The sequence below is a fragment of the Mizuhopecten yessoensis genome, unplaced genomic scaffold, assembly GCF_002113885.1.
Source record: "Mizuhopecten yessoensis strain PY_sf001 unplaced genomic scaffold, ASM211388v2 scaffold716315, whole genome shotgun sequence".
NCBI lineage: Eukaryota > Metazoa > Mollusca > Bivalvia > Pectinida > Pectinidae > Mizuhopecten > Mizuhopecten yessoensis.
The window spans coordinates 415094-426912 of record NW_018480055.1 but is presented as its reverse complement, the minus strand read 5'-3'; the positions used below and the strand labels follow the sequence as shown (position 1 = coordinate 426912).

The window sequence follows — 11819 nt, the reverse complement described above, 5'->3', positions numbered from 1 at the left end:
TTAGCTAGGGAGGAGTTAAGTATAAAATCCTAGAGCACAGTACAGTGGATGTGATTATTGATAACAAAACCTAGGGTGCCATAATCAAATTGTTATCCCATTCACCACTAAAGTGACTTTTGAATCTATTTACACAACCAATAAAACTTGCAGTTCAGACTAGGCATACATACAGGCAGGCGTACACTAGGCATACATACAGCCAGGGTAGACTAGACATACATATAGGCAGGCGTAGACTAGGCATACATACAGGCAGGTGTAGACTAGGCATACATACAGGCAGGCGTAGACTAGGCATACATACAGGCAGACATAGACTAGGCATACATATAGGCAGGCATAGACTAATCATACATATAGGCAGGGGGAGACTAGGCATACATACAGGCAGGCGTACACTAGGCATACATACAGCCAGGGCAGACTAGACATACATATAGGCAGGCGGAGACTAGGCATACATACAGGCAGGCACTAGGCATACATACAGGCAGGCGTAGACTAGGCATACATGCAGGCGGGCGTAGACTAGACATGCATACAGGCAGGTGTAGACTAGGCATACATACAGGCAGGCGTAGACTAGGCATACATATAGGCAGGTGTAGACTAATCATACATACAGGCAGGGGGAGAATAGGCATACATATAAGCAGGGGTAGACTAGGCATACATACAGGCAGGCGTAGACTAGGCATACATATAGGCAGGCATAGACTAATCATACATACAGCCAGGGTAGACTAGACATACATATAGGCAGGTGTAGACTAGGCATACATACAGGCAGGTGTAGACTAGACATACATATAGGCAGGTGTAGACTAATCATACATACAGGCAGGTGTAGACTAGGCATACATACAGGCAGGCGTAGACTTGGCATACATACAGGCAGGCATAGACTAGGCATACATACAGGCAGGTGTAGACTAGGCAAACATATAGGCAGGTGTAGACTAGGCATACATATAGGCAGGTGTAGACTAGACATACATATAGGCAGGCATAGACTAGGCATACATATAGGCAGGCGTAGACTAGACATACATACAGGCAGGCCTAGACATACATACAGGCAGGCATAGACTAGGCATACATACAGGCAGGTGTAGACTAGGCATACATACAGGCAGGCGTAGAGTAGGCATACATACAGGCAGGCGTAGACTAGACATACATACAGGCAGGTGTAGACTAGACAAACATGCAGGCAGGCGTAGACTAGACGTACATACAGGCAGGTGTAGACTAGACAAACATATAGGCAGACGTAGACTAGACATACATATAGACAGGCGTAGACTAGGCATACATATAGGCAGGTGTAGACTAGGCATACATATAGGCAGGCGTAGACTGGACATACATACAGGCAGGCCTAGACATACATACAGGCAGGCGTAGACTAGGAATACATACAGGCAGGTGTAAACTAGACATACATATAGGCAGGCGTAGACTAGGCATACATACAGGCAGGCGTAGACTAGGCATACATATAGGCAGGCGTAGACTAGGCATACATACAGGCAGGTCTAGACTAGGCAAACATACAGGCAGGCGTAGACTAGGCATACATACAGGCAGGCGTAGACTAGGCATACATACAGGCAGGCGTAGACTAGGCATACATGCAGCCGTATGCAGATACCTTAAATTTAGAAAGTCGATGTTAAGATCCCAGTGTTATTCAATAACTTCAAATTCGTTTGTTGGAACTATGTTAGAATCTTTATAATCTTGTTTGAGGTTACATACCAAAAACAGTTCCTGCACTGCTTCCCTGTCTGTAAGGTGTTGTTACTGCTTCACTGTCTGTAAGGTGTTGTTACTGGTTTCACTGTCTGTAAGGTGTTGTTACTGGCATGTACATGTGCTATTGAATGTATTGTCCTATTGTAGAATCGAGTTTGATGCTGTTTGCTTTACTAATGTAGAAGCATTATATTAAGACACTTGTCAATTCTGAAGTCAATGGGCATTACAGAAACACTCGCTCACAAGACCATAGGCACAGACAGTATATAATAGATGTACAGGGCCTGTTAAGACACTTGTCAATTCTGAAGTCAATGGGCATTACAGAAACACTCGCTCACAAGACCATAGGCACAGACAGTATATAATAGATGTACAGGGCCTGTTAAGACACTTGTCAATTCTGAAGTCAATGGGCATTACAGAAACACTCGCTCACAAGACCATAGGCACAGACAGTATATAATAGATGTACAGGGCCTGTTAAGACACTTGTCAATTCTGAAGTCAATGGGCATTACAGAAACACTCGCTCACAAGACCATAGGCACAGACAGTATATAATAGATGTACAGGGCCTGTTAAGACACTTGTCAATTCTGAAGTCAATGGGCATTACAGAAACACTCGCTCACAAGACCATAGGCACAGACAGTATATAATAGATGTACAGGGCCTGTTAAGACACTTGTCAATTCTGAAGTCAATGGGCATTACAGAAACACTCACTCACAAGACCATAGGCACAGATAGTATATAATAGATGTACAGGGCCTGTTAACTGTAAATCAACTTTTTGGACTTTATAGTACGAATACAGGCACCAATGTGTCTGTGGACATTGTATATTAACATGGTCTAATTAAATGGAAACCTATCTTTTGGACGTTATATACAGTTAGGCCTTAATGCTGACACCATTGTTTCTGTGGAAATAGTAGGTGTACATGATCTAATTAAATGCAAACCTATCTTTTGGACGTTATATCCAGTTAGGCCTAAATGCTGACATCAATGTTTCTGGTGAAATAGTAGGTGTACATGAGCTAATTAAATGGAAACCTATCTTTTGGACTTTATATACAGTTAGGCCTAAATGCTGTCATCAATGTTTCTGTTGAAATAGTAGGGGTACATGATCTAATTAAATGGGAACCTGTCTTTTGGACGTTATATACAGGTAGGCCTAAATGCTGACACCAATGTTGCTGTTGAAATAGTAGGTGTACGTGATCTAATTAAATGGAAACCTAGCTTTTGGACGTTATATACAGTTAGGCCTAAAGGCTGACACCAATGTTTCTGTTGAAATCGTAGATTTGCATGGCCTAATTAACTAAAATAAACAACATGTTTCTTGTCAATTCTGAAGTCAATGGGCATTACAGAAACACCCACTCACAAGACCATAGGCACAGACAGTATATAATCGATGTACAGGGCCTGTTAAGACACTTGTCAATTCTGAAGTCAATGGGCATTACAGAAACACCCGCTCACAAGACCATAGGCACACACAGTATATAATAGATGTACAGGGCCTGGTAAGACCCTTGTCAATTCTGAAGTCAATGGGCATTACAGAAACTCTCGCTCACAAGACCATAGGCACACACAGTATATAATAGATGTACAGGGCCTGGTAAGACCCTTGTCAATTCTGAAGTCAATGGGCTTTACAGAAACACTCGTTCGCAAGACCATAGGCACAGACAGGATATAATAGATGTACAGGGCCTGTTAACTGTAAATCAACTTTTTGGCCTTTATAGTACGAATACAGGCCCCAATGTGTCTGTGGACATTGTACATTAACATGGTCTAATTAAATGGAAACCTATCTTTTGGATGTTATATACAGTTAGGCCTAAATGCTGACTCCAATGTTTCTGTTGAAATAGTAGGTGTACAGGATCTAATTAAATGGAAACCTAGCTTTTGGACGTTATATACAGTCAGGCCTAAATGCTGACATCAATGTTTCTGGTGAAATAGTAGGTGTACATGATAGTACGAATACAGGCACCAATGTGTCGTTAAAGGTTTTATATTAACATGGTCTAATTAAATGGAACCCTATCTTTTGGACGTTATATCCAGTTAGGCCTAAATGCTGACACCAATGTTTCTGTTGAAATTGTAGATTTGCATGGCCTAATTAACTAAAATAAACAACATGTTTTGGACTTGATGGACAATACCGACACCAATATTTCTGTTGCAAATGGAGTTCCATGGCCTAAATCACTGAGAATTATATTTAATGTTGTGTTTCTGTTGGAATTTCTTTGATTTACTTGGTCTACATATAATTAACCAAAAGTCCATCTTTTTGACTTATAGACAGTACGACCACTAGTATTAATGTTGGAACTCTATAAAGACTTGTAAACAATACTAACACTGACACCAAGTATCTGTTTGGGTTACACAGTGTTACATGGCCTAATAACCGAACAATCCATCTTTTGTACTTATAGACAATACGACCACCAATATTTATGTTGGACTTCGATAGATTTACATGACCTATAATTAATCGGGAATCCATGTTGTGTTAATGTGATAATACTATAATTTAATGGGTTTTTTTCGTGTTTTATTTTTCTCTTTTTCCACGATTCAAGGTGCATGGAATACTTCTTCGCCAGTCCGTCTTCGAAATTCGAGTTGGCGCTCTTTCTTAACATATCTTGAGTAGAAAAGATGTGTGCATTCAGAACGGAACCTTAATGGTTTTCGATGATGACGTCAGTTCTGTAAAACGTTTCATTTCTATGAAATATTTCTGTCGCAATAGCGACATGTACATACTTCCTGTTATTCGTGTGCATTGCTGTTATGATTTGAATCAAACTTGCAAGTTTTACGTGTTGGGTTTTCACACTAGGATAGCTATTTTGATAAGTATCGTGGAGCTTTTCATCAAAACAACAGCTGTTGTTGCTCTGTTGTGTATTTTTAATCAGAAGTTAGGCTTATTATCATCAAAACTTTGTATTCAAAGCCAAATTTTCTTTAATCAAAATAATCTACTATTCATACTGTTGTTAGGTGAGTGATGCTTTCAATAACTCATTCACCCCTTAAATTCATAATGAACTATTCCAACCTTTGAATTGGAGGAGTTCAAATGTGTCGTCAGCGATGCATGAGTTAAATAAATGTGCAGATAAACTGCTCCGACATGAAAGACGGTGCTCGACCGACCCGATTTATTTTACGATGGTAATTCCGAAACCTTAGAATCAGTGCCTTGGTGATTCAGGAATTAAAGACACTACAGCAGATCAACAGGAGACCAATAATAAATCAGAATAAAAGTTCGCGGAAAACGGCCCTTATACTGAGGTGTTGGACTTCTGTTATCAGATCTGGCCTCGATAGTTTTTATCCTTGTCTAAATTCGATTGTTCCACGGGAAAGAGACGGACTATTTTAGGATATTTCCAGCAAGTTTGTAAACCTTTGTCAAATCTACAACAAAGAAAACAAGTGCTGATTTGGACATACGAGAAGCTTTACGTAGCATGTTGTAAATATTTCAAAATTCTGCAGTACAGGTAGAAAATTGGATCTCAGAAATACTCGTACAAAGAATTATGGAAAATGAATAAAACTGTCGATCGCCAAGATTATAGTCTATTTAGAGGTTGTGAGTTAGATAAGAATTCTTAAAAAAACACTTTTGTGAGAGATTTATTTATGAAAAAGCCTTGTTTTTGCACCAATTTCCACTTCTATTTGTTTGTACTACCTCTACCAATCTAAGCATTACTGTAATCTGCCTGGACTCGCGGGTGTAGCAGGCTTCATTAGCTGACAGAGTCCCAACACTTGTCTATTGTATACAGGCCTCAAGGTCGAGTGTCCAAGCGGTGTTCTCGTGTATAGACCTTAGTTTAGAGAGTTAACCCACTCCTACTATATGCAGGCCATGGGAAGTTATATCCATGTTAAAAACAGAAATTGATATATTTCAAAAAAATATTCTGGAAAGAGAAATTATGATGGATGTCAAAGTTTGAAAAAGAGGCATACACAAATTGAAATCTGTTGGAGTCACATGGAGTCGCTGGGTCTCTACTCGAGCAGAATGTAGGTATATTTCCTTTAATACACCAACATCCTCATATTTCAACTGGTATTTTAAGAATGGAATTGCATCAAAATAACGATTTAAATTAATCACCGTTAGACTTAGGTGATCAATTAATGCCGAGTTTATCTAGATTCGATTTAGTATACCGTTAAGGTTGGTCAAGCTTGATAAACTGAGTCCAGGGCCCGGTTGTTCAAAAGGTGGTTAGCTTAATCGGTGATAAGCGCAAATTTTGATTTTTGAGTAACTTTAAAACACAACAACTTTCCAGATATCAAATGTTTAGTAGAGTAAGTTTACATGCAAAATTGTAATTAAGCTAACCACCTTTTGAACAACTGGGCCCTGAAATCTCCCGAGAAAGAGGAAACATTGAACGTCATGACGTCATTAATCCCTGTGTATTTTTGTACATTGTATATCTGTATATTATTCTATCTGGCTGACTTTGTAGTGAACTGTTACACAAAGAAAATCTCGTTAATCCGTATGCTTCTGGTCCGGAAAAAATGATCAGAAAAAGCGAATACACGAAAATCTGTGCCACACTTTTTAATTTTTCATTCAAAAATTCCAAATTATGTAATTGTTTAGAAACACATTTTTTGGATAAGTCAACCGAATTTTGGTATTAAAGTCTTGTATTTTATCGTCCGGATAACGCAATTTTCAAATTCAGAATGTGTTTGTCCGGATCATTGGAGTACGGATTGACAAGAAATTTCCGCAATATAGTTTATAATATAGACTGTACTGTTATATTTATCTGTTAAACTCGTTGTCTTCAAAGTCGTTTGTTCAGTGATAGTATTATAACAGTTTCATTCTCTACAATATTTTAAATATAATAAACTTACTCTCATCTTTACATCGATCTTAGTCTCTTGTTTAAGGTAGAAAATTGCTTCCATGTACACGCCTATAAGGTCAACACACAAAACCGCCAACGCTCACAAGGGTGTGATCACAATAAGGATGGTCGGGTGACGCATGCGCTGTTGATATCACGCTCGCCTTTTATCATCACGGCCGAAGTTCGATTCCCCGATTGGACGTGAAAAGGTTTTGGGTCATGATCACGTTTCGATTAATTGGATTTTTCTCTGAGGTCTCTGGTTTTCTCCCACACAAAGACCGGTCCTGGACTTTCTCTGGGGTCTCTAGTTTTCTCCCACATAAAGACCGGATCTGGGCTTTCTCTGGGGTCTCTGGTTTTCTCCACATAAAGACCGGATCTGGGCTTGCTCTGGGGTCTCTGGTTTTCTCCCACATAAAGACCGGATCTGGGCTTTCTCTGGGGTCTCTAGTTTTCTCCCACATAAAGACCGGATCTGGGCTTTCTCTGGGGTCTCTGGTTTTCTCCCACATACAGACCGGATCTGGGCTTTCTCTGTGGTCTCTAGTTTTCTCCTACATAAAGACCGGATCTGGGCTTTCTCTGGGGTCTCTAGTTTTCTCCCACATACAGACCGGTCCTGGGCTTTCTCTGGGGTCTGTAGTTTTCTCCCACATGAAGACCGGTTCCTGTGCGCTACCATCCGAGTCCGGAAGGGAAATTATCATAGATTGACAAGGCTTGTCATAATTGTGAAATACAGGTTCCTTATTTTCAATTTTGTCAATGCGTAAAAAATGTCCATACCCACAAAGAGTCCAAAACACACACGGACTCAATTGGGAAAGACAAGAAGACAACAGGAACTGAAGAGAGACCAATATTGGCCGACAAATATGTAGGATAATTAGGTACTTGTGCGCAAACACCGACGGTTCTCGAAACGTAACGAAGCATTTGGTTTGTACCTTATTTGTTCAGGATTTAACATCCTCTTGACCACCAAAGTCGTTTTGGGAAGGTTGTCAAGGGAAACCGCCGAAGAGAGAGAGAGAGGGTAGTTAGTTGACAAACGACATGGTAGAGGTTGCAAGGGTTGCAATGACCAAAGAATATGTCTCCTTCGGCAAGGAGACCCGCATTAAGTCATTCACCCCTGAAATTTCATAATGAACTATTCCAACCTCTGAATTGGAAGAGTTCAACTGCGTTTTTAAGGGTGAATGAGTTAAGTCGTCTCTTCGATAACATTAAGTGGGATACAGCAGGTCTTTTCTTTCTTTGAACCTGTCACGTGATATAAGCACTTTCATGCTTAACCAAACATGACGAGAACTGTCACGTGATATAAGCACTTTCATGCTTAACCAAACATGACGAAAGCTTCAATGGAAATCATTAATTCATAACCAAGCGAGCAACATCTATGGTCGACACCAGCATTCAGAATTTCCAAACTTTCTAATCCGTTACAGCCTGCCTCATTATGTAACTGACTGTAAGGCTTGCAGTGGACCATTGTGCGATGGAAATCACAAATCTGGTGACGGCACGTTTTAAAGTTAAGTAAGGCAATAATGATAGGCCCGTTAAGCCAGTTTGAACCTAAACCGAAACGACCCACAGCAATCCACCCTGGTAATACCGGAATACAGTGCAGGCTGTGTGAATGCGCTTTGTTAACATAGCGTATTGATTTACACAAATCTTAAATGTCTACATACAAACGAAAGTGAAGGTGTCGCCACGCTCATACCGGATGTCCCGAGCATGATGTCATAGTGACTACGTGAGAGGGTCTCCAAAGGTTTTGTCCACAATATATCAGATACTAACTCGACACAGCTGTGTTTTATCCAGATACTATTTTCGCAATTTCTTACATTCTGGCGCGCAGAGTGTAATTATTTTCAGCAGACATTGTTTTGCTGTCACACTAAATTGGCGGAGTCCTCGCTCCACATCAGATCCTGTATATTACGTCATTTTGATGGATAGTTTACTTAGTTGGCTTCAGTAAATGAATCCTATCTATCTCTCATGTTAGATTTTAGTTTTTTACTGAAACCCGTGGTGAAATGGAACCCGTTACATTGTGAAGTATATACAGAATGCAAAAACTGAATCGCACTGCACCACACATATTTTTTGTCCATATAAAGAAGGACATTTGTGTTTGCAGGATGAGAGACGACCACACATTTCTATATATATTTATGTATATTTCAGTCTCAGAAATGTTTATAATCATGGATATTCCTTTTTTAGCGGAGGAAAAAAGAAAATAGAGATTTCGGTTAAATAGTGGAAACCATATCAATCGAATATTAAAACAAAACAATGGAAGAGGATCCCATACCGTCACCTTCTAATGTCACATCAGATCTCACTCCACATTAGTCGCCTTCTACAGTCGTATCAGATCCTACTCCACATTATTCGCCCCACACTGTCACATCAGATCCTATTCCACATTAGTCGCCTTCTACAGTCGTATCAGATCTCACTCCACATTAGTCGCCTTCTACAGTCGTATCAGATCTCAATCCACTTTACTCGCCTTCTACATGTGTATCAGATGTGACCCCACATTAGTCGCCTCTTACTGGGACATCATGTCCTACTCCACATTAGTCGCCTCTTACTGGGACATCATGTCCTACTCCACATTAGTCGCCTTCTACAGTTGTATCTGAGAGGACTCCACATTAGTCACCTCTTACTGGGACATCATATCCTACTCCACATTAGTCGCCTCTTACTAGCAATGCATAAGCTCAATATTAGTAGCCTCCTATTTTCATAATTAACTGTACTCCTGGTGATAAGAATACAGTCCAAGTACTTCTGACTTATTCCTCGATACCCTGTGTATACGGCTCGGAAACTCTAACAGGTATAGACGTCAATGCTATGTATGTGTGTGCGTATCAATGGACAGGGTACATGTGGGACTTTTTGTCTACTGTTCCACTTAACCCCTATCGCGTCTGATGATGAGGTCTTAGAAATATAAAGAAGTCTCAAACTACAGGCTGTGATTATTTTGTATGGGAGGAGATATCGAGGAAGGCGTTTGTTGGTATGGGAGGAGATATCGAGGAAGGCGTTTGTTGGGCTATACAGGACGATACTTTAGTAGGATGTGATCATAGGTATAAAGCCAATTAAACTTTATAATGAACTGGGATTTCAGAAACTCGTGAATAATGCCAGGTTAAGCTATGTCTTAGCTTTTGCTGATCGACATATTACACGGATGTGCTGGATGCCATTCGTCCCAAAAACGCTTACCCTTCCGGAGTACATCGGTTTTTTTTGTGGGATTCATGATATTTTTTTCTTAGGCGTATTTCCAGTTCACCGGAAAATAAAAACCTCAAAAATGACACATTTGGAAAGATAAAGCATATATATATTTATGGAATGTTAAGGTCATAGGGTCCGTTAAACTACCAGCCAAATATCTTAGGAGAGAGAAGCAATGCTATTTACATTTTAGGAACATGCCTTGGCTATTCCGACTGTAGACATGAAACAATGTAAAGCCTGTTATATGTTTTGTAAAAGATACAACGACCATTATGTAAATAAGTAGAGGACGGAGATCGTCTACACTATACATTACAATGGTAGATTAACCTTTAAGTCATTCACCCATGAAATCTCATAATGAACTTTTCCAATGTTTGAATTGAAAGAGTTCAAATGTGTCTCCAGGGGTGAATGAGTTAAATAGACCTGGCAATATCCCAATTTGGCCAGAAAATCAATATTCATCACTTCTTACAACCAAACAGACACCTCAAAGGTACCATGCATCTTGTAGTTCGTGTGCGACAGGGGATCAGGATCGCGAATTTATAAACACTGAATCTATTTACTAGAAATATGAAGTAAGAAAACACCTATTAAAGATTTTAATTTCAAATTAAGTAAACATTTCAAGGACTGCTATGAATAACTTAATTTTCACCTTGACCATCAACTACTCCCAGGGCACCAGCGTGTGCCTACGGCTATTTGACCAATGCTTTTTCTTTCTGGCGGTGCGTTTTGTTTGGCGAATGTTCACAATGTATGTCCTTTTGGTTGATGTTCGCAATTTCCGTTCGATGTCTCTCCTTTTAACGTTTTGGTCCTTTTGGCTTCGAGCTCTGAGTTTCTATTGGTACTTTTATTGTTTATTTTATTTTTACTGGCGTCTTTCGACGTAAATAGTACTATTTTAACCAAAGAAATATCCAATTTTTCGTAAAAATTATACAGACTATTTTAATGGTCACGATTTTGTAAAATCATCATCGACGTGCGGAGATCATCTTCACGTGAGTTTGAGGTGCAATCCATATCATATGAGGCGTCATGTTCCTTGCTTCCTTAAACCCTGATTATATGTTTATCAGTTTTATATTATTATACGTATATCATCCAACTTTCATAGTTTTAAGTACAAGGAAATACATTTCTGAATCTGTTTTAAATCTGTTCTTGTCTGCTGGATCGTAACGTTGGTAATCTAACTCCAAAATATGACTAGCCCTCCACCATTGGGTCAGTTGTTCGAGACCTACGTGGGGTACTGGCCGTAGGTCGGTGGTTTTCCCCGGGAAGTCCGGTTTTCCTCCACCACCAAAACCTGGCACGTCCTTCAATGACCATAGCTGTTTTAAATAGGACGTAAAACACAAACAAACCAAACGTCATACTATATAGCATGAACTGACGTCGACCGATACCTGGTTTCAACATTGGATGTGCATTGACAGGTAACTCTGTAAGGTTATGCTTTACATGATATCGAGAGAAAGTATAATGAAAACGTGAATGGTAGCTGTAGGCACAGCCATGTTGTGTAGGGGTAAACTTACCAATATTACAGCGCGGAAGTAGGTCGTGAACCACCTTTTTCCAGGGTACAAAACTGACCCAAGGATCGTTTATGTTTGCCATATAAATTGAAGTCCTGGACGGTACTAGAAGTGAGTGTTCGTATAAAGGCCAGATTAACAGAAGATAGAGATTGAACGCTAGTGAGCCCTGACGGAACGTAACTATTGATTATATAAACACCGCCTACATATGTGGTCCGGCAATCTCACAAAAGGTCAGATTAAA

At 39.8% G+C, this 11819-nt stretch overlaps 1 long non-coding RNA gene across 1 annotated transcript; it reads left to right on the top strand.

Annotated features, from left to right (window-relative positions):
- The first annotated feature begins 482 nt into the window (after positions 1 to 482).
- On the top strand, positions 483 to 1416 carry LOC110442981. Its single transcript, XR_002462065.1, has 2 exons — positions 483 to 605; positions 1037 to 1416. It is a non-coding gene; the product is annotated as an uncharacterized LOC110442981 (long non-coding RNA).
- The last annotated feature ends 10403 nt before the right edge of the window (positions 1417 to 11819 follow it).